This window comes from Accipiter gentilis, chromosome 3, assembly GCF_929443795.1.
Source record: "Accipiter gentilis chromosome 3, bAccGen1.1, whole genome shotgun sequence".
Lineage (NCBI taxonomy): Eukaryota > Metazoa > Chordata > Aves > Accipitriformes > Accipitridae > Astur > Astur gentilis.
In genome coordinates, this window is record NC_064882.1 from 35,097,471 (window position 1) to 35,122,277 (window position 24,807).

The 24,807-nt window shown below is 39.5% G+C and overlaps 1 protein-coding gene across 1 annotated transcript in view; it reads right to left on the bottom strand.

Annotated features, from left to right (window-relative positions):
* Positions 1-24,807, bottom strand: part of C3H4orf50 (chromosome 3 C4orf50 homolog) — an 81,903-nt gene that overhangs the window by 7,967 nt on the left and 49,129 nt on the right. The window contains exon 14 of the mRNA XM_049797209.1: positions 23,309-23,433. The gene's annotated coding sequence lies outside the window, so the exon portion shown is untranslated. The remainder of the gene's footprint in view (positions 1-23,308; positions 23,434-24,807) is intronic.

A 24,807-nucleotide genomic window follows, 5' to 3' on the forward strand; every position in this document is an offset into this window, starting at 1 on the left:
CACAAAAAAAGGAAAAACCAGCTGGAATCTTTTTTTTTTTTTTTTTTTATGATAGAGTTCACCCAGTGCTAGTCCTAATTAAACAGTGGCCCTATTCCAATTTAAAATAAGAAACAAGTAAAACACCCTTGTATTCAAAGCATCTTCCACAGGACCCCCTTTATTTTACCGATTCAGTTTTCCTGTACAGGCACCACCTCATTAATATATCCCAGAGCTTTTACTAGCCTTGAAAATCTAACAGCATTTATTAAATATAGGCTCTTTTTTGTGCTAAGGTAAATTGAGGACATGAATTTAGCGTTATTTACATCTCTCCCATTAAGACAGTTATAATGGATTTAAAGGCTAATACAAATGAGTTAACCTCACACTATAGAGACAATAACAGCACGACATGTCCAAATACAACGGCAGAGTGGTACCTTAGCAAGCATATTGTTTTTGAGAAGCATCTCAAAACAATAATGCAACTCAGCACAATGAAAAAGCAAATCCCAGAAGGATTATCTTGTCAACTCAAAAATGGAGATAATCCCTATCATGTGCGTATTTTACTGAGGTTAGTTAAAGAAGTGAGCATTATCAATTAATTACCAAGAGTAACAGACAGTAGCAACAACCATAACAAATACTTCACATCTAATGTACTTCACTGTGTGCTTTAGCACTATAATACATCTGGTTACAACTGGGACATACAGTGTTTCTTCTGGCAACAGCCATGTTGACCCACAATAGTCCCGCAGTCCCCCCCAGCCTCCCACCCCCCTAAAATATGCAATAGAAGCACATTCAACTTCATGACTTCCAAATCTTTTGGGCTGCTGTGCCACTCCTTTCCCTTACAGTTTCTCAGAGAGGCATTCTTAATATCGAAATCTTACTGATAAGGTTCTGCTGGTAATGTGTAACACCAGTTTCACAGACCAGTTGCAGAACGTCACTGGAACAGATATATTTGCAACAGGTAACAGCCATGAATCTTGTGAAAACTTGCTTAATTTGCTGAGTTGGATTCAACCTCCTTGCAGCAAAGCATTGCAAACTGGATCAACACACTACGAGGGGAAAGCCTGTGCCTCAGAGCAGCACCCTGGTCTGTGGGGGATGCTGGGCAAGCCAAGGAGGTAAATAAAACCATGAAAGACCTGTTGGGATTGAAAAGCACAAATTGTGAGCAGGACGACACAAGGTCCTTGGAATTAGAGGCCATTTGAGCCCTTCAGTCTCTGGAGCATGCTATCTCTTTACCAGATGATCTTCCCAGGCAGTCCTATTCACATTTGCATGGGTAAAGGCTGGCCCAGAAGACTAAGGGTTGCATTCATCCAAGGCACAGCAACCTTTGGGCCAGAGGGGCTTTGTCCTGGGGACAGCAGTGATGCCTGCAAATGCAGACCTGCCCATTGTCTGTCAGGAATTTTAATGATCTGAAAAGCACTACAAATGTCCTACAGAAAACCATTCATTTAAATTATTTGATTTAGGGGGAGTCACAGTCTCTTTTTTTTTTTTAAGTCAAGGTCATTAAGAATGGCTCACTCAATAGAGACAAGATTTTATGACTCACGGGAGACTGGGAAAATCAGCAGCAACACTGCATATTTAGACTATAATGTTTAGTCACCAAAGACACTTTCAGAGTTATTGCCTCCTCCTTAGACACATTTTTTTTAATTGCTGCAACAGAGCTGCAGCAGTAACAAAGAAATTTCTTCCTCTAAAATGCACAGTCAGACAAGTAACTGATGAGCAGGTTTGCCTTGCTGCTGTCAGCCTAAGAAAAATGGGCAAGTGAATTCACATTTCAGCAAAGCATTTTTGTATCCCACTACCTCTCCAACCACACAGGGAAAAATGATGTATGCGCATCCAGAACAGATTAAGTAGCATCTGAGGAAGAGGATTGCTAGATGCTCTGCACCCCACAGCAAAAGCTTAGGAAGACACAAGCACACAAATATTTGAGTTTTTTTCTGTTCTGCTTTGTTTTCCTTGCCTGATCTTTAGAGAGGCGTGTTACAAGCCAGAATAACTGCTAGAGTAGGTTGGATTTTTTTTATTATTTTTTTTTTTTACAATGGCAATCAAAGCAGTGTCATTACAAGTCTGTGAGCAAATCGTAGACTCTCTGTGGTTACTTCCTCACCCTGTTCCCAGATCAACCTACAGCAGATTTGTGCGTCAGCCTTCACAGCCTTGTCTGCCAGAGACAGCGGATGCTCAGCTGTGGTTACAGGAGCACTGAGGCGATGGTACCTTTGAACACCCCATGGCAGAGCCAGGCAGCCCACTCGTCACCCGGAAAGCCTCCAGAGCAACAGTAGATTTTGCTCAGAGGCAGCATACTGAAGACTGCAGAATTTAATAACTGCAACACATTGTTACGTAGTTATTTAATGCACCACCACCAGTAAAAGTCTAAATGGTTTTATCCTAAATCTAACGAGTTGAAAATTATTAATAAAAGAAAAACATTTGCTATTCCCATCAATATTTACACAGGCAAAGGTCCAGCTTTACCCCTGTGGTGGAGGATTCAGCACGCAGCATGTGACCTACATAGCAGGAAGTCAAACTTTGATATAATCCTGTCCCCCTGAGCACTGAAAAATTTGGAAATCAGACAAGATGAACACAGTGGCCCAGATTCTCTCTGTCATTTGGGCAATTTTGCATTGCATCATTAGTCCTAATTCACCCTGCAGGGGCCATGGTCATCACAGTAAGCCACAAGGCCTGTTGTATTATCATCCTCCTGCTCTATGGCTAGAAAAAGCGAGAGCATGCTCACCTTCTAGGGCTGCCCAGCTGCTGAAACGTCACTCTGTAGCTGTAGATTACAAGTATAAATTACAATAACCTTTAGGCTGCTGTAACTTACATTGGAAATACCTGTATTGAATTTTAAGTACATGCTTGGGGCAAGTGTGCCCGGACAACTCTCCTGTCCCCACTGTTCGGACCGATATCTCTACTCAGACACGGACCTCAAGGTCAATCATAAAGCAAGCATGGGAAAAAGCGCAGGTGCCAACAAGTATTTCATCTGCCTTCCCAGTACAATTATATTAGCCACTACACCAGTCAAGAGTCTTCCTAGAATAACCGTGTCCTCCAATACCAGTAGGGACTTGTAGGCCACCTGACTACAGGCAGTCTAGTGCTGCGTGAAGAGCTGCAGCTGACTGGCATCCCAACTACAGAGGTACTAGGATGGTGTAAATATCTCCTCATCCTCCCTTCTGTCTCTTTGAGCTTTGCACCCATTATACCTAAAGCAAGGGGATGCAGGACCTGCAGGATCAGGTGCTGACATGTAGAGTTTCTGCACGGGGTTACTAAAAGTGGCCAGAAACATTTTGAATGGAACATTTGATTTTGATGAGGCTGCAGGAATCACGCCTGATTTCCTGCCAGGTCCCCTTCCCTGTTCTTCAACAGTGCTCCTGGCAGGTTGACAGAGAGTGGGAGTTTGAAAGAAGTTATTGCTCCAGGATTGTCTCAGAGATTGCAGAGCTCCTCAGCTGCTGGCTTCTCTACAGATCTCATTAGGCAGGATGCCAAGAAACTCAGAGCAGAGTATCCCTGCTCATAAACTCCAAGGCTGCCAGCTCTCTGTTAGCCCACCAGGCAGAAAGAAAAGAAGCAAAAGTCTGGAAGCTCTAGAAATGTGCAACTCCTTGGCATTCCAGGCAGCCAGAGGATCCCAACAGAATCCCTCGAGCTGGGGACCCCAGAGCTTCTGATGCCTCCAGTTCTAGGTGTCATTAACTTTGGACCCGGTGATCATTGTAGGTCCCTTCCAACTGAAAATATCCTATTCTATTCATTAAGAATTGAAAAAATACTCCTTCTCACTTCAAATCAGAATAAAATCAAATTAAACAAATTATCAAAATCCTCTGCAAAATGGCACGATCTTTTTCCATGTTACGCCACTTAAATAACGGGCTGTTACAGACAGTGTACAACGCATCTTGCAGTCCCATTCCCTAAACATACAGATTGTACCATTACTCAGCAGACTGAGCTTTTATCACACTCATTGCCTCCTCACCCTTCCTCTTTATCCCAGGTATTCATACTCTCCCAATTTTATTTTCAAAACCAAGCCCTTTAGGGAATAACATGTTTTGTGAGGTTTTCCCCTTTAAACATACCTGCATAGCCATACAACTCCAGAGAAAGCAAGTAGAAAGCAACAGAACTTAAAAGACACTAGTTTTGTATCTTCATGTTGGCTAAGTTGAACAGGATTTATTTTTCTGAAACTCTATTACCACAAAGCTCTATATGCAGGTCAGCAGGCTTATGTAACAACGATGCATCTGGCTCTCTGTCCCAAATAAGTAAAACAGAATACGCTGTGACTGCTACATAACCTTGTGCATTGTTCATCAAAGACTCATATCCATCTTTTTTTTCCTATTAAAGGAGAACCACTGAAATCTCAGTCTTCAATTTTCCAAAGGCCTGTAATTGTTACATGTTCTCAGCCTCGTGCTTACAATGAGACGCACTGGATCATTTTCATGAGGGGCTTTTTTTGGGGGGTTTGTTTTTTTGTTGTTGTTGTTTTTTTTAATTCATTAGTGCCCATCCATTCAAGTGCAGTTTTGTTCTGGAAAGAAAAGATTTTGAGTTAATTCATGTTAGTTTTATTTTAATATACTGTTTTAAGTTCAGTTGTTAACTTGTGAGTTCACTCCATCACATTTTCTTACTGCTGCTTCTTGCTCTGCCTTTTCACTTGACCTTTTCCATTTTGTCACACATCTACCAGTCACCCCTGTGAAATGGTCATGGCAATGGTCAGGGACTTCATGTATGTGCACAGGACACAGTGTGGAGGAGAGTCTATCCAGACTTGCATGTCATAAAAATCTTCTGTCCATTAAAACTAGCTCAAGGTATGGTGAAGGGAAGAGGACAAAAGTCAACAGCGGGTGCCCAGCTCTCACGCTGAAATGAAGTGTGCATAGATGCATCACACGTACTCAGACTTGAGAACAACAGATTTGACCTACTACAGTAGGCACCACGATGCGTTTAATTCCGGTATCAAATACATGTAGACATCTATGCAAAATCCCAGTTCTAGAGAAAGAAGGTAACTCTAACTTGTAACTCCAGCCTCCAGCTAGTGTGGAGATGAAATCACTGATTTTCTATAAATATTCTAATATGGTTAAATACAAGGTGATGCACTAGGAACAAGGCATGCAGTCCATGCCTGCAGAATGGTAGACCGTGTCCAGAACAACACCAAAGAAAGATCGGAGGCTGTTCTAGCAGACAAGTCAGCATGACCAACAAGCACAAACCAGAAAGACCAAACAGGACTTAGCATGTAAACTAGCAGGCTGATTGACAGACAAGCTTTTGACATCTCTCAGGGGTACCTACACTAAGTAGCCTATGTGAATAAGGATTTCCCTAGCATTACTCCTGAGTTTGAGATGTTTCAGAATAAACAGCCCATTCTGTAGGTATGGCTTCACATCTTATTTTTTTTTGCATTTGATTCCATTTTTACCACAAATTAAAATATTGACACTAGGTCAGGACAATAATTCGATAACAACTTTACCAAAACCAATGGTTTTATCTGCGGAAGTATAGCTCTAAAACTTCCTCAATTTGCATCTGTAATAACATCCAGAGCACGGCCTGTTAAGTTCATCCACAGAGCAGGCTCATCCACTGAGAAATTTTATGCTCAGTTAATATATGCAGTGCTATACTAAGCCCAGTTAATCAACACTGTCTATTCTGAAAGCAGGAAAAAAATTCTGTATGTCTATCACACTCTATCAGCTTTCCCCACTCACTTTAAGCAATTAGTTTCAAAGACTTCCTGACTAAATTTACATAAAATACATCCTTCCCTCCTACACCTTGTTAATGCATAGACTATAATTTTATAAGAAGTTCTTGGAGATCACTAGTGGCAGACAGGTATCAGAGACGACACTATGCCTTGAGCACACAGTCCCAGGAATTTATGAGGGCAGCAGTTTCCTGGATGACCTCATCACCTTCAACGGACTTACACGCCTGGGGAGCAAGGATGCTATTTACTGCCAGAGATCTTCTGGGTCTGTCTGCAGAGAGGCGGCTATGGATGCAGATAACCTCTGCATTTTTAGGCTCTGCTTTGAATATGTGGGTGAGAAAAGAACAGCTATCAGTGGACATAAGGCTGCAGTTGAAAGATCAGCGAGACTCACTGGATAACCTCTGGAAGAGGGAACTTCAATCATTTGCAAGGCGAGAAGCAGGTGGAATGATCTGTCTGGGTAAGATTGGAAGGGCTGGCTTCTTATGGCCAAAATGTTTGGTTCCTAGGGTTTTTTAGCCAGGACTTCAGCTGGCATAACTTCCTGAGCTAGCTCAGTTCTAGACTGATGGCTTAAGCAGGTGGTGATGTATTTGTGGCTTTCAGTTAACGACTTGGTCTTGCAAACCCTCCTCACGCAGATCTGTTCGAGTGTTGGAATGAGAACAGCGTATTCAGGAGACTCATAAGATTAAGCCCAAAGTACTAGGACACAACAGTTCTGTTGGCAATAAGCTACTGCAAACAGTTGCATAAGCTGAAGAAAAGCAACAGCAATAGTTCCAAGAGTCTGCTTTTAGCATTATATTTACAGCTTTTCCCTGACTGTGCATATATTAAGCAGATTGCAAACTTATAGTGAGTGGAGGGAACAATCTGGGTATTTATAAGGCAGTTAACCTTTAGGAATGACCTTTGTTTTAACATTAAACTGGCCTGCTTCATGTTCAGAGGACCAGCATTTTCATCACTTGGAAAAAAGAGAAAATATTCCATAACTGCCTGTGAAGACAGCCAGAAAGAAGATTTCAGCCTTGCGCTCTTAAAGATCTTGGCTGATACAGACTCTGTAAAGATGGAGTCAACGCAATCCTGAGACTGCGACGAAGCACAGACCGTGGCAGAGTGAAGCGACTCCAGAGCATGTGCCAGGCTGGGGAGAAAAACATTTTTTAGAAATGTTTTTCTGACATGATAACTTTTCACTGTGGATTAATCCCATTGACTTCCTTCTAATCAAAATAAACATACCACACCTACCTTTGTTCAGAAGTTGCCTGCCAGTATCAGCTAACAGTTGGACTGATACTATGGACTGATACAGCTGATACTATGGACTCCTTAGCCATATAATTTATCTAGTATTAAGCTGGGACCAGAAAACTAGAAACAATTGTTGGCATGACACCATTTTTCTGACCTTACTTCAGTGTTTTCTTGTTTCCAGGGCAACTCACAAAATCCCTGTAAGGAAATCCCTGTCATAATTGAAAAAAATAGATTTTTATTTTTAGATTTGGTTAATCCATCCATTAAGAAAATGAAATGAAATCAAATGAAATTGAGAGCTGCAGTAACACTGCCATAGGACAAATACAATGTTATCATTGGCTACCTCTGTGGAAACAATTAACTGAAAGTACAAGACACCTGTTTATGAAGGTCCTGGGCTGATTTACTCAGGTTACTATTATCTTAGCAAGCCGTTTCATAAAAATATTGCAAACATATTGTGAGTAGTATGTCCTTATTATGCCTTCTTTAATTTGCTTGGCTGATTCAAAATTAACTTTCTGATAAGGACTGTAGGACCCAGAACCTGCTTTCCATTTACTCTCAAAGACACAAAACCAGTGAAGCAACCTTTGGTTTTCTCCAGGGAGAATGTATGATGGTTCCAAATTGCAAACTAATACCATGAATTATGCAAAATCACAGCAGGTAACAACAAACATTTTGATAGACATAATGATACAGCTTAAACATGAAAAACCATAGGAGTATACTTAACAACTGGAAAAACAGAGTTAAATTAAATAGCAATTCCACTGTTGCTTATGCACTTCATTGGTGGATGGTTCATGACACTAACCCCAGTCTTCAGCAGTGCAGAACTGTTCTAGCCCCAGAAGACACAAAGCTTCACAGATTCCCTCTTGCTCCATGGGAAGACAAACCCAGAGGTTTATAAGGAGACCAACTACAACCAGTCCCACTTCACGTCAGAAAACAGGAGAGAGGAGACAAGTCTCCATCTGCCTCCAGTTTGCTTGTTCTAATTGGGAATATTTGGAGAGGAATTTGAGGCAGGCCACACTCCTCTCCCTCCAGCACATTTGTCCGGTAGAATCTTGCCCCAACTAACTAGGATTCACTACATTATGCACTATTACCATCAATAACTCCAGCCCTATTTTCTAAATGTGAAAAATGAGGTCTGCAGTTTAAGAAACATGCCCTCTGTCATTCAGCAAAGCACGAAGGATACTTCACGAGACTAATTAGTATCTCCTCTACACTGCTGTCTGACTCAGCACAATGTAAGTTGTAATGATGTATCTGGAAGAAACGAAAAAATTCAATTCCAACAAAGGAACATAGATTATTGGAACTGAGGCTTAAAGTTTTCATGGTCTGAATTGTTCACACAACAATTGTATAAAGGGAGATTTTTCAGAAAAGAAAGTAAAGGGAAAAATTACACATTTCCAGAAAACTGGTGAAGATCAGTCGTTCAGTGGAGATCCCCTGCTTCCTCTCTCTCATAACTGATATCACAAAATAATATAATTTAGGAAGTCTAAGAAGAAGTCATGGCACATGTCTCCTCAGAAAAGTGTTGCACTGTTTAAGAAGAGAAAATTCAATACCTGCTGCAGTACTGTTTAAAGATAACAGATGACCTTCTCTTTTGACTGAAGGCCTCAGGTTGGAGATAATGCATCTAACGTATTACCAGCTATATCTCATTCATTTCCAATTTACATTTTGTATCTCCCCAGGTAATCATTATTTAGTGATACTGAAAAGACAATTCAAATCTTCCTTACACCCAGAAGTCATTTTATTCTAAGTGATATGAATTAAGGGATGCTGGCAAGCTCACAGGGAAAAATAGATCTTCACTGAAAGCATGAACTAATTTTTAAATAAAATGGTTCATTCACCCTTATTTCTTTCCACCCTTCCTCACTCCATTAGAAGTAGATTTTCATGTGATGTCTTCAGAAGATTCATCAACAGCACTGGGATGAGCCAGTGCAACTGGCATGCTCCTCTGATGGAGAGCAGCTCCACAGACCGCAGCTTCTTCTCTGGCTCACATCTGTGTGCAGGCAGCTATGAGGAAGGGAATGGCTGTGCTTTCTCCCCATTCAAACCCCAAGCCAGCATTTAACGCGCAGTACCAAACACCAGAGACAAAGGTCAGTTCTCCAAGTCATTTTTAGCCAAAAAAGCTGGAAGGAGATTGTCACGGCTAATTACCCAGACATTCTGTATCCCATACTTTTTGCTTGAACATACAAAGCTGCTGAGGATTATGCGACTGACTTTCCCGCAAATTCCACAGCCTTGAGCCTGAGAAAGGGCACCAAACTCATAAAGAACGACACCAGACAACTTCGTTAACATTTCTTCTGGAGCCATTACATTTTCTTTCTTTGCTTCAAAATATATAAACCACTGTCTTTTGCAGAAGCAAAAGAAAATCCACACATTCCTCCAAACTCTCTCCATCACTGCCCAAGGGATTTAAGCACAGAGTTGGGCATTCAGTTATCTGTCTGATTTTGGTGCCCAACTGCCCTGGGTATATGGGCCATGCCTATCCTCTTATCACTGCAGTCTAAATCTTGAAATGCGCTCAGCAGTGCTTTACCTGTGGCTATCTTTTCATAAGACTCATACACACAAGAGACTCCCCTATATACAATATATCTACCTCATCTCTGACAGGAAGAAGAACAATGTGGATACTTCTCTGATCCTGCAAATCCTTGGTTACACAAAGAACAAGCAATATGAATAAGAGCTTTTCAGGGACAGAGCCTATTTTATTAGCAGAGACTACACACCAGTGAAAACTCTTGGGAGAATTTTATTTCAATGAGCGTAATATTATTCAGTCTGCTCAAGTAATGACCATCTTGAGATGCCTAGGTGGATGTTGGCTGCAAGGGTTAACTGCTCTACCTCTCTCCCACCTTTCTGACAGCACCAAAGATTCTGAACTGAAACAAATACCAATGTGAGCGCATTACAAATCCCCAACCGTATCCTGTGTCCCACCAATGAGGAGGAAGCACCTTTCCTTTCATTTATCTCCTATCTAATTACACCACAAAATTAGAATAGAATATTCCAATTTGCTAAATTACTTCTGTCAAAGATTCAAACCCAGCAAATGCTGTCTCATTAGCTGCTCTGCAGCTGTGTAAAACAACACAACAACGAGGTAATGCAAAAGCCAACTCTTGCCCGTGACCTGGAGGGGAGAGCGGGTAGAAATTTGTGTCTGGCAGTTGTATGCTACATCTTCTACCCCTTCCCTTTTCTCCAGAGGAGAGCTCATTTCACAGCCAAACTTTTTAGTTGGTTCTTGAGCACAAACAAAACCACCTTTGTGCTGGGAAGGAGGGAAGGAAAGCAATACGAATGGAATTGCTGATGCAGAATCTTTCTTTCCCTTTCCCCCCCTGCAGAAAGCTGCCGGGACAGCAGCAGCCTCTCGCAGGGAGCGGGCTGACAGTCTCAACAAAGCAAGTCACAAAACTGATCTGGCTTTTCAGGGTCAGACAAAAAGGAAAAGGGCTGGTAGCCTTCTAAAGCAATGAGAGGTTTCCTTTGTAGGACTGAAGGCTGAACGAAGGCCCATGAGAGACTACAGCTTTAGCTCTCTCTTTTATTTCCCTGGTTTAGGCTTGAGTGTTATTTCACAGGCTTAGCCAGCAACTTCAATTGGTAGCACAGCTGAGCTGTGGCTACAGGGGTATTTTTAGGCTTGGTTTCCAATGGAAACGGAGCATTCATCACTACTGTGCCTCTCTGTACCTGCATTCCTGCATTCCTTTTCAACCCAGTGGCCATATTTAACGAAAACCAACTTAGGGGAAGAGCCTCACACTTCCTACAAGTTTCCAAGAACCAGAGGCTTGATAAAAGAAAGCAACTTCCACAATAAGCTTCCTCACTATAGAAAAAACTACTCAATTTAGGATTTTTCCCCCTGAGAATTCACGTGGGTCCTCTGCTTACCAAAATACTACAAAGCTCCAGCTGGGGCTCAGGCCCCTGGCGTAACTGTCAGAAATATTCAACTCATGGGCAAATCCGATTCAGAAATTTGCTGCTTCCTCCCACTTACAACTTCTCATTCCTTTATCATCAGCACAGGTCCACATGAAAGGCTGGCACTAGCATTTAATGATGCCTGTTACTCAACTGCTGCGTAATCCAGCCTTTTCTTCCATAAGATGATGTGCCCAGTCCCCACTAGCACTGGGTCGTGTGGTTCAACAAGCATATTCAACAACATGGACTTACCTCAGCTTTACAGAAACCACGTTTTCTTGGTTTTCAAAATACCCAAACAATATCTGCATCCCTGAAAGCAGGTTCACACATGGGATCCATACTAGACTGTCTTTTGACAGTGTGATTGCAGACTGCAACGAATGAACATCATATATGGCATAATCCATGGGCTTTCCCAGTGAATAGCATCTCTCTTAACTGCTAACTTGTTCCACACAAAACTGGCTTCAAGTGCCAGCCTTTCTCATAATCCACAAGTCAAGGGCCTAATCCATGTGGAACTAAGCACTCTTTCAATAGACCTAGGCATTACATTAATCAGGGTGCTGGTTGCAAGCACTTCTCGATTATTTTATTTATCTAGATAGCCAGATCCTTCACTGTCTTTACATTGGTAATGCAAGGTTACTATAGCAACCTCTGTGACCTGCATAATCAAGATAGGAGAGAAGAGCTGATAGATGAATTAATGTATTTATAGCCTTGAATAGCAAACTTTAAAGATTAAAGATTAATGGTCTGTGAAATTCATATATACTCTACTCATGATGTTACATTTATACCATTTCATCTCCTTTACCAAAGACATTTATCTTTAAATGCTAAACTAGAGTATGTGATAACGATATATTAAGACGACACTATTTAAACTTGCTGTTTATTTTCTATTTTCAGTTTAGCACACAATTAAACTACTTTATAAACTCTGAAGACTAATGTACATTTTGCAGTAAGGTTGACCAATTTGTTAGCATCTTGTAGAAGCTAGAGTTCTTAACCAGATTACAGATTATATACTTTTCTGCAATATTTAAAGTAAGCAAATTCAGAACTGGTTAGCCAGCTTGTGGAATATTAAGCACAGAGATCACATTCTTCTTCAATTTGCTTTTCTTTTCCTGTACTCAACAGGTTCTTTTTAAGAAATTACTAACTTTCATTCAACTAGAGACTTGCTTGCCAGCAGTCTACAAGTTCATAACAGATCAACATAAATCTGAAAGTTTGCTTGGCAGCTCTTCAGCAGACAAAAGACAATATTGGTCCTGAAACCAGGGCTGCAGGAAAGTTGCTCACACAACTAGGATGGTGACATGGAGATGTATGTGGAGGGAGATACTGGGAAACTGAAGTAATTTTTTTTCTTTTCTTTTGCTGGACTGTCATTAAAATAGAGGTTTAGCTACTGTAAGAATGTCATGCAGCAAGCATAGTTTTAGCCTATGTTTCCTTCATTACTACTACACAAACTGCCTGAGTGTGCACACATGATCATATATCAGAAAGGCGTGGGTAGCTCTATCTGTCTTTTAACTACTTCAAGTCCAGGACAGGCAAGAAATTCTCATTCTGAGTAATCACTAAGCAAAAGAGATAAAACAGTGGGCCTTCAAGTGAGACTTAAGTAGCATATAAGTCATATGGTGACCTTCCATGCCATCACAAAATTCTGTCTCCACGAGACAATAAATAAAGGTTCATTATTCTCTCTCCGGCAAGTTCCTTTTTTTTTTTTTTTTTTTTTTTTTTTTTAATATAAGTCATGCTAATATAATTCTTCTCTGAGCCAACTCCTTCTCCCCAAAGCAACAGGATTATTTTTCTATTTGCAGGAAGGAGGGAAATTGAGCCTCAAAACGCAGTGCCTCAAAGCCTTACGCAATAAAAAAACCCACAACTATCAGTGGAGGAACTGATGGGGAGGAACTAAATCCACCGTAGGAATTTTCTATCACTGCAGTCATGACACAAAATGCAGAAGCTTTTTTGCCCTTCAAGTCTCATAAAGCAGACAGTGGCTTAAGGGATTCTTGGACTGAACAGTTCTGTCATCAGATGGACAGCTGGATTTGGGGGGGAGGGGTTGGTTGTTTTTTTACCTTTGATTTCTTACTGTGGGTGATTTAGCTAACGAAGAACTTTAGTATCTTCTGCATTTGGCTTTTTTTCTCATTACTTCTACTGCAATCTGCAGGCAGGAAGGATAGGACCTCACAAGTCCAGCAAAAATTTGATTTTTAGTCCACAGCCATTCTCCAACAAACCCACTAATTTCAAAGATATCCAGTTAAGACTGGAGAGGAAAGAAACTGATTAAATTGGGTCCATCCACCTGCCTTCCCAGTATTGATAGAGTTCTACTTAATTCCAGTCAACTTGCATTATTGACACCAACCCCAAAACCATCACACCATATGTCTAACTTCACGCTTGTAACATTTAGACTTCTTTCTCTTTGATATTTTAAGGTTTTTGGCTAAGATTTTTAAAACTTTCCTTCCTTAGCCTCCCAGCTATATTTAAATGGCCTGTTTTTTTAAAAGTGCTGAGTATGTCATACTGTCACAGAGGTCTGAATGGTGCTTAGCTTTTCTTGGTTGTGGTCTCACATGTCATGAGTTAATCTTCAGAAAGGCTTAGACCACACTTTTTACAACACTCCTATCAACCACCAAGGAAAAATCTTCCTATGCTCCTAGCATAACAGAAGGATGAGAAGAGGTTTTTTCAGCTCATCACCATTGCATTCACTTGTGCCTTTGAAAAAGAACATCACATCTCTCCAGCTAATATGACCGTACATCAGTTTTTATCACCTCTTTGCACCCTCCTGTGTTCTAAGCCTTTTATTTTAATTGACTTAAGAAAAGGTTTCATTAGAAAGGACAGCATGCTGGCTAGCAATTAAAATATATCAACATCATTTCTGCAACCCTCCTTTGAATCCTAGCCCATCTCTCTCATCTTTTACAGAAAAGGGTAAAATAGTCTCTAAAAACAACACAAAGACAAGGAAAAATATCCACAGATGTATCAAAGTGTTACCTAAAACTTTTATAAATTATTTTTGTGTCAAAAGTTTCGCTCACTTTTGTTGATAAAACTAGCCTAAAGTATCTTACCTAAAATATCTTTCTAAAAACATGTCTAGTAAAAGCCCCTAGTGGTGGAAAGACTGGGGTTTTTTCCACCCCACCAGGATTTGCATTGACAAATAGCAATGCTGACACCATCTGTATTTTAAGGGTGACTTTGTAGGTCACTCTTGAGTCTAACCTAAGCATCTAAAGCACAAGAAAATTCGGTTCAGCTTCTTTCTCCTCCCCAGACTTAGGAAATGTTGGGAAGTCACTCGGCCTCTCTGTGTCTTAATTGCCTCCTTGTAAAAATGACGATGTAAGAGCTGCTCCAATGTTCAAACACCTGCTTAACCCCTCAGTTTATCTATACCTTTAGTTCAGTGTCTTTTGCTATTGAAGTTCATGAAATTTCATTTTAAGTTTAAACATACACTTAAGCGGGTTTGCTCATATGGCACTGCAGTGTACAGAATATTTGCATCTCTGTGGTGATATTAAAAATACTTTAAGCTATATAAGAATGTATTTTAAGCTCATGAACCAAGTCAATATTTTCTTTCTTAAATCCCAGGTAAGCACGTCCATTCTGCCTTTGTTAAAGAAACAATGTGGTACTTGGCTGCATGTGTCCGAACTGAAGCCATTAATCTCTGCTGTTTGTCACCTCCAGAGTAAAGTGGTTTTGCAACCAGAGATAGTGTAGCATACTCCTGAGGTTGAAACAAAGCTCTCTCTCAGGAGGCTCTACTTATATGTAAAGGGTAAAAATTGAATGCTTTATGAAGAACACCACAAGTAAGAAGGAAATTATTTGTGTATTCATTCAAGCTTTGATCTTACCTTACTGAAGTGAACTGTATTTTAGTATTGACTTTAAAAGGAGCTATTTTATTGCTACTAAAAGCATGCAAGTAAGTATTTAATATACCATTAACAGCAAATAACCTTTCGGTCCCAAGTTACCAAACCTTTATCAAGACTGTATGATTATAAGAACAAAGACCATATGTTTGCAACTGTCTGAAAAGTACCTGGTTACAAAGGGGTTTTTTTGTTTGTTTTTTTAGCAAAGACCTGCTTGTAAAGGCATTTCCTATTTTGTGAAACATATTTAGGAGAAAGGAAATATATTTTTATTTAGACAGTTTTTTAATATTTTGGTACAGAGCACTGAAAACAAGTTTGTTGTCATAGAGCCTGACCTACTGAGGTGTTTGAAGGTACCTTTAGTGGTTCACAAAAACATCTAAAACACAGTTAAAATGTTAAATTCCCACGAATATTTTTGGCTTTGTCTAACTTAGCAAGTAATAAAGTGCAATAGGAGCAGATAGAGCAGAAATCTGGTGCTAAGGACCCAGTATTCATACTGTACAAATTCTGGGGGCTTGATTTTGGAATAGCTTTAGTCTGGTCCGATGGACTGAAAGCCATCAGCAGCTGGAGAGCATTTTCCAGTTTAGATCCACTTAGAAGAAATCCATTTTGCCTACTCCCCTATGTTATTTATAGCACAGCAAAGAGGGGAGGAACAGGAGATTTATTTCAAAAGTGCAGACTAAACACTGAGGCCAACACATCCAATGTGAATGCAAGTAAGAGATTTACACCAACTAGACATCTACCTCTGTATCTCTGCAAATTTGGCACTGCAGGCATTACTCCTCATGTAACTCCTGAAAATCAGTGAAGCCCAGTTTGGGAAGAAGGGAATCCCCAGCATATGGTGCACTGCACAAATGGTGCTATATAAATTAACATACAACTTAAGGAGACACCTTCACAAAAGAAAGTTACTTTTCCATCTGAAAAATATTCCATCTACTATAGTTAAAAGCAAAACCTATTTTGTAACAATTAATGTAAGTATATATTTCTTAGCTAAAGTTTAAATAACAATTTCCATCTTTTGCTGAGCATGAAGCTCAAGAAAGCTGACAGACTATCCCATGCAGCCCAAGAGAAGTGTTACTTCACTTCTTGCATTTTTCTCTCATTGCTCACTTTGCATCTCCCCCCAGATGAACTCTCTAAAGAACAGAAAAAGAGATTGGGGCAAAGATGATCAAAAGCATGCCTTTGAGTGTCCAGCTGGGGACACAGTGTACAGAACATTAGTTCTTCACTTCTGGAGACCCCTTCTACAACCCAACTCAATATGAATGTGCCAGATCAACTTGTCCCTGTTACAATGTAAGTCAATCATTCCTTATAAAAACTATGAAATAAAAAAAGTATTTCTCACCAGCACTCAGAATTTTTGCTTTTACCCAAGACAACTAGTTTTCTTCATCATTAGCTTTCTATTCACTTCCTCACTACAATCTGGTATGTTATTTGCCGAGACAGTTTTCAGTTTTATCTGGCATAGGTCAAATGAGATCTACATTAAAAAAAAAAAGAGGGGTCTTAAACTATATTAAAGAACTTTAAAAAAAAATTTAAATCTGCATCTGTTGAATAAGTTATTCAATATCAACAGAGACTTTAAAGATTTTGTGTGAAGGGTTTCAATTAAAGATTTACAAGCATTAATTACAAATAAACCACCGAACTTGCAGAATCTACTGTATGGCAATAAACACCTAAGAATCACTGCTTTCTCATTTAGATGGGTAAAATCATTTTGCCTTGACTACCATACAGCATAAACAAGGAAGATCTTTCTCTCATATTTGTCTGGATAAAGATAATGTCCTTTTATTTTTTCAGATTTGTCACCAAGACTAAAGCTGCCTGCAGTTGTGCGAAATTAATGGTTTTCCCATTTTGATTTCAAAGGTAAAACCAAAAAATAAAAAATCCCAAAGCAAACAAGATTCTGTTTCAAATTATTCAATTTGTGTTGTGTTTGTAATCTAACAGGCTGACTGATTTAATTTTTGTGGCAATGTACAGCATGGACTATGGACACGGACTATGCAAGGACACTTAACGTGGAAGGCTTGTCTAGGAGTCATGAATCGGAGGATCTCCTCTCTGGAGACAGAACAGCGGCAAGAAGGGAACATTACAAATCATGTTCACACCTGAACATTAGTGACTCTGATCTGGGTAAAAAAAAAATCACCTTTAGACCTAAGTACCTATTCATACATAAAAGTTACAATGTCATATATATTCTTTTAGGGTAAAGGGACCTGCCACAGCTCCCTGCTGGAGGGCTGGCTTGATGGCTTTTCAATAGCACTACAAAGCATTTCAAAACCTGAACCAATAAAACATTTAAACAACGACCTTTACTTACTGATGTCAGCCTGTGCATGCAGGGGCATGTCACAGCAGGCATATATTATTTCCATTTGCATTCTAGGATGTGTGTAATGCAGAATTACTCAGGTCAGGGGGAAATCTCTGGGTAGCCAGCCAGCACCGGGTAATGTTCTCCCAGCCAAACCCAAAGTCAAACTCAGATGTCACATCTTACAGACCAGGCATTCTTGGTGAGGAGATCTGACCTCCTCACTCTTTTCCTTCACGCACTGCAGGAACCTGACTTTTAAAGACATTTGAATAACCATGGAAGGACTTGACTAAAATCTTTTTACCGGAGACACTCTCTACCTAGCCGTTATTTTTCTCCACTCTTCACCAAGACATGCTGTCTGCCTCCTACTTTTTTCAGTAAAAGAAATCTAAACTTTCTAACCAAGCTTTAGAAGGTAGTCCAAACTTTCAACTCCCTGTATTTCTAACCCACAAGTCTTTACATGTTAATTTTCTTAAATTCTGAAAGCAAACTTTGCCATAGCTAAGTAGTCTTTTATTGTGCTCTTACTAACAGTTTTTCCACGTTACAGTGAATAAAACCAGGTCCTAATAAGGTGATCTGAGGTTGCTCTTTATCTCCCTGCTCTGGTTATCTCCTTATCAATCTGTATCAAATCCACATATCTCAGTGTTAACCAGGGCAGGAGGTTTGATTCTTAAAACTGAAACCAAACACCCTCAGCTCTCACTTCCCTTACAATTAATCCTAGCTCCAACTCCATCTGCTGTCACTTGGAACTTGCCTTTAATGAGGCACTGCTTCCCCCAGATACGTGATATCTAGTCAGGAATCACAAACAGATGCTTCAGTTAGTTCAAAAAAAAAAAAAAAAAAAAAAAAAAAAAAAGTAAAACTAAAGCACTTTGTGCATTTCTGCTGAATTACCTTAATGTACCACTGACCCTTTACAGGTTCTTTGGCGTAAAAGTGTCTCCTTATTAGAACAGGCCTATATTTAAATTAAAGACACTTTTGCAAAGAAGTCAATAGCATGGATTCGCAGAGATGCTCTGAGGGTAAACATTGGCATTAACTTTCACATGAAGAGTACAACTGCTACCTTACAAGAGCTGGCAACAGGCCGTTGCTTTTCCGAGCAAGGCTGAGCTTCAAATCATGAGACTTGTCTCCTACAACTGCACTGGACACTTGTCTTCTCAGAAACCAAGCCAAAAACACCAGCAGTTTGAACACTGATTTGAAATGTACACAGAGAACATGAGTTTTCTGAGACAGTCTGGAAAAAGAAGAAATATTAATTGCAAAATAAGTGAGTATCCTATAGCCTTTTTAGCAACACTTCTCACTAGGCAACGTTTTCTGACACAATAGTAGACCAAGCTAGTAAATGAGTACTAATCCTTTGACCTGAAAGGAGTTTTACCTGATTGCAGCAGCAGAGATTGCAGTACTTTGTGTACTACGTAATATGTATATGTAATATGGGGTGCATGAAAAGAGATACAGAGGAGAAATAACATTGAGTTTTATTTTATTCTAGAACACTTAGGTTACACAGGAATGTCAGACCACTTGTAAGTAATGCAGGTCTCCTTAAATCCTTACCATTTAAAGGCTTTATTCTCTACTTGTCATTCTTTAGAAATTTGTAAAATATATTTTTGGCAAAGTACTTCATGGCTTCACTGCTCTAGGTTTTAGCATCCGGACTGTTGCTGTAAACATATCGCCAAAGGTCATAAAATTGTTTATAAATTAAATTAGTTCTTTCATGCTAAAAATTATTATGGCTTCAAGTCTATGATCTCAATCTTTTAGGGAACTAAAAGTGTTAAATCACACTGAAAAAAAGTTCTCCCTTTCCTGTGGGAGAGAATGCAATAACATCCTGGACTTTAACAATTAATGTAAAAATGCTTGTATTTAACAGCCCTTGAGGGAGTCTTACCCCCTTCACAGGACCTGCAAAGGATCAGTTTGTATCTGTGAGAATTTCACAAGACATAGAAAAAAAATGGTCTTGCCTGTTGTATTTTTTAATGCCAGCTCCTAGCTCAGTGGCATGGAGTGCTGGAAGAGCCCCCTGGAGCAGAGATCAGGTGGAGGGGGCCAAAGGGACGAGATAAACTAATTTGTCATAGGGCCGTATGGTTTACGGCATTGCCATATTCGTTATCATACTCCTATCACCTGCACATACAGCTGACACATAGGTAGGAAGACAGGAAAAGGAACTACTACTACTGAATTTCTAAGGACAGATGCAGGGCATTGACATGAGAAACAAAGGGTCAAATGAGCATTTTCAGATCACAGACCAACTTAAATAATGACAGATGATTAAGACATCTTGGAAAAACGACATACAGGCAAAGCACCATGGATGATGATTTCACAGCATTTGTTTTGGATAATATTCAGGGTGAACTCTAAGTAGCTCAGAGAAAGAAACCCAATCTCAGTGTACTTACAGTAACAGCTGCAAATGATGCTGTTTAAAGAGCTGCCATAACAGAGTCAGAAGCTCCCTTGGCGGTCAGAGCCAACAACGAGCATGGAGAAGGCTAAGCAGGAGTAATGCTACCAAGAGCCAACTGACCTAGTCTCACCCTACTGCTTACAACGACTAACTTGATGTCTGCTGGGGCTCACTGGGGGAGGAACCACAAATCCCAAGAGAAACTAATGTGTGTCTGAGAAGACACATCACGTATTGCGTGCTGGGAACCAACCCCTGTGTGCCCATAAAACCCCTGAGCAACCAACTGGCTAAGAGACACTGCTGAGCCCCCAAGAGAGTTTCAGAAAAACTGCCAGGAAAATATACATGCAATACCAAGTACTATTAGCTTGTTTCACGCTTTTTTCCAGAACACACCATTTGGTGTTTATTCTCCTGCATTGCTTCTAAAAAGTGAAGCAAGCATGAGAGCATTAGAGGTATTCAGGGAACAGCACACCCTTGTCTATCAAATTATGCAGTTCAGTGGTTGCTCCGCATTAAATATTGATCGAATAAATAATGTCTTTCAACAAAGACTTGGGTTACCTTGGTACTTGCTGAACTCGTGGCAGACTTATGCAATTTCTCATCTGCGTATAACCATGGCAGAAAACAAAAATAGGTTAAAATGTTGACGTGAAAAGCACATATTTAAATGATTTAATATAGGATAGATATTTGCCTTTGCGGGTCATAAGTTTTAGGTGGATATTAAAGGGTGATCTATGTTTCATAGCATCTAGTTTATCATGATCTGATTAGATGGACTCAAATGGCAAGTAGATGCTTTGTCAGACTTGGACACAACGAACATAAAAGCCTCTCTGACCCTATCCCAGCTGTGGTACTCACATGGTTGACTAGAAATTGTCCTATTAAAGATTTCTAATATCTGGTTCCAAACCCATCTCCACATTCACACCCACCAATGACTGCAGAAAGGCAACCAGAGACAGTAATGTGTATGTAAAAATGTAAAGACCAGCTTAACTATATTAGGCCAAATCCTATAGTCACTACTCTTCCCCTCCTCCCCACATCCATATTTAGGTAACTGACTTGCTCAAGCATCTTTAAATAATTAAGCATCTTTAGCATTCAGGCAAATCTGATGCTATTTTCAAGCAAAAGGTACATTTCCAGGCTTTCATAGGAAGCTACCAGCTTGGTCTGCCTGTGCCTGTGTTACAGAAAGCTGTCAGAATGCCTCCAACTTGACCCAGTGTTTCTTGCATAAATGAAGTGGTACGTGTTCCTGCTCGGGGCTGCACAGATATATTCAAATTCTCTTTTAAGTCAGTGTCTACATCTTCAGTCCATTCAGTTCAATTTGGGCCATTTGGATTCAATTTCAGCTTTGCATGGCAAGGAGCAACTTAATCGTTAGGAAGCAATGGATTTTGAGAAGACTGCTCAAAGCATCAGCTCTTAGTGTAACGCTGAGCAAGGGCTTCAGCCGTGAAACTATAATTTCTGCTTGCAAAAAATTCTCCTGAGTACCACAGTATACACACTGACGGAAAAAACCAGACACAAACATACAGCAACCATGAGCAATAATAATTCTTCAACTACTGTCCTAGTATGATGAAACACAAATAATTTAAACAGCCTGAAGAGCTGTTCCTGAATGTGTGTGTATAGAGAGAGATCTTAAACCACAAGTTACAGAAGTTATTGTATTATGGAAATTGTACTTAATAAAGAAAAATAGGGCTACTATCGTCTTTAATAAGGCCGGATCAAGCCCTTAAGATGATGGAAACAACATCCCTTTGAAAGTTCATAAGTCATTTCAGATAATAACGTGCATAAAACCAAATGACAGGATGACTGGGAGTAGTGATGTTACACTCTTTGGGATTATGTTTAGACAACTGGAAAGGGCAGCAAAGACATCTATTTAAAATTAATTATGCATAGGAAGATGTGGAAGAATTGCAAAGAGTACATAATTTCAAGCTACAGATAACAGTGGCAGAATACCCTGTGTACATTTAATATTGCATCTATACCAAAGTAGTATAAAGAAGAGAATGTACTAAATTTATATGTTGATAATAGAACACATTTTCAATACTTAACTGGAAAGGGATTTCAGTTTCCACACGAAAAAAAGGGGCAAGTGATCCTGAATCAGTCGGCACATACGTGCTTGTTAAAATGAGCACATACCTAGACCCAGGTGAGCTGCAGCAAGCACTGCCTCCTGCCTAGCCAGTTGTCAGGAGCTATGAGAAATGGTTAACAGTATTGTAGAGCCTCTGGAGGGAATGACATGGGGAAAGGCCATAATGGGGCAGACAGAGGAAACATCGAATTTACTGTGAAAGTGCAGAAACTCTGATTTGTGATAGGGGAAGATGGAGCAGCGGGTAGCAAAGAAGTACTCAGCCTCTCATAACAAATCCAATAGCATGTGTCCTCCATTGATAGTAATGCAAGCATTCAGGCAACTGAAGGATCAAAGTACAGATCAAACTCTCATTTTTGTAGAAAAGTATTTCATTCAAGCCTATTGAAGTTTTCAATAGCTATATCAATGTAAATTATTATATCTATTGATGAATACAGGATTCCCACATCTGCTGGGTAATCAGTCTGGCCCCTTTCACAAGCATTAAATCTATTTAGAATCATTGAATTGTTTAGGTTGGAAAAGATCTTTAAGGTCATCAAGTCCAACCATTAACCTAGCACTGCTGTATTTTAAAGGCACGGTGAGAGTGGAACTAGGTTTAAGAGTGTGGGGATCTTGAATGTGATCAAAGCAAGCATTACATAGTTCATGAGAGGCAGAGAAATAGTTGATACAAATTGGACAACTCAGCAACAGCGTACAATCCAAGTCCTGTCAAAGTCCAAGTGATGGACCAGAACCAATGAAGAGTGAGAAATCTAACCTTCTAGTGTGAAGAGGAAATATAATTAAAGTTAGTATCTCAGCTAAAAATTCAATAATTATATTAAGACCAATTTAAAAGAGTTGATTGTAAAACTATCCTGATGACATATATTTCTATTTAGTTTGCTGGCTTAGGGTTGGGTTGGTTGGGGTTTTTTTTGGTAAGGCAACAGAATAGATTATATGTCAGTGACCATTGTGCAAAAACTGTCAGATCTGCATTTGTCATCAGAAATGGTTATATTGATTTTATTGAGTGTTTCAAGATCAATGTTCTGTATTTGAAAATTAACACTCCTAAAAATTAGCATACAGGGTTTTCTCTATCTAAATGAAAATATACAAAAAAACCAGTATCAAAATTAAATAAAACTAATTTAATGTCTTTTGAGATAAAACATGAAATAATCATTTATATTGAACCTACCTTGTATTCTGTGATGAAAGTCATATTGCAACATCTTAATTCATCACCATCTCTCTGAACCAACCATCAGGCTGCCTCTCCCCACTGTTTAACAATGTAGACCAAACCAACTGGCAAAATCATCCCTGGAGAGAAAACAAAAAAAATATATACAGCAAGGATACTATTTTCATTAGCTTTTCAAATCACTGACACAGCATAAATGCAGGCACTAAAGCTTTTATCTTTTGCAGTGAGGAAAGTCAATTTAACAGTGTCCCCTGTTCAGCACAACATTTCATCTGAGTTTTTACTATTAAGTCAATTGTTAACCCCCTGGCCAATATAGCATTCAAGTTACAATGCAATTTCAGCACATACTTTAAATGCTTTGGTTCAACAGGCACACAGCTTTCTATTATCAACACTTCTTTATCAATACTGTGAACTTCCCTTTTAATTTTATATTTTGGAGATTAACAAAACATTAACAGTTACTCATCTCTGTCACTACTAGGCTTAGGTAGGCAGTTTAATAAAATTTTCATTAAAATATTGGATCACATGGTAGTAAAATTACTTTAATGAAAGGGGACTTTTATTTAACAGGCAAAATAGTGAATGAAAAGAAGCAGGTGTAGCATGGAACAAAAGACAACATTTGAAAAAATAGCTGTGAAATTCTCAAGGCAGGAATCTGAGGAAAAACAGCACATCAAATAGAAAAGGCTGGAATAGAAGAGAAATGGTATTTATTTCCTAACTTAGTGTACCTTCCCACTACCTATCATTGCCTGATTTATCTTACAAGCTCTGATAAAGAACACAGCTTTCAATATTAGTTGTACCTCTGAAAATTTTGTCTGTGTGCTGGAATTGGCCCAGTGAGTATTTTCTCTCACTTAAAAAGAAAGAAAAAATAGTAAGTGGCCATTTACACTGAAGTCTACAATTTTGGAGAAGAACGATTTTAGGACTTATCAAAAATGTTTACTCTGTATATGGCCTGAAATGGCTTTGGAAATTTGAGTCCAAAAGCTAACACTACGTAAAGCTGCTGTTTGCTAGACAGATTCTTGTGCAAACCTTACACTCTGCAGTGAAGACTGATTCTCGGGTAAAAGTACATCTCAGTGGAGAAGGAAACCAGGAATGACAAGAGCCAGGCTGCACTAACTGGTAACAGGTTCATAACAAAGTGGTTCTTAACATGTAATTAAGTAGTGGACCCTGTTTCCATGGTATGCTACAAATACAAAAAGTTTATGTGGCTTCAAGGGAGACTTGACAACCTAATAGAAGAAAAATCCATTGAGGTTCAGTGAATGAATAGAAACCAGCTCTGCTTCAGGAAGTCCTTTAGCAGCAAATGATGGAAGCTCTGGAGAGCATCAAATCTGCCCTCTTCCCCAGGGTATCTGCCTTCAGCTGCTGGCTCATTTTTTTATGGATATTCCTTTTCTGTCCACAAGCACATTTCTATCCTTCTATCTACAAGCAGGTTTCCATTCTCTAAGCAT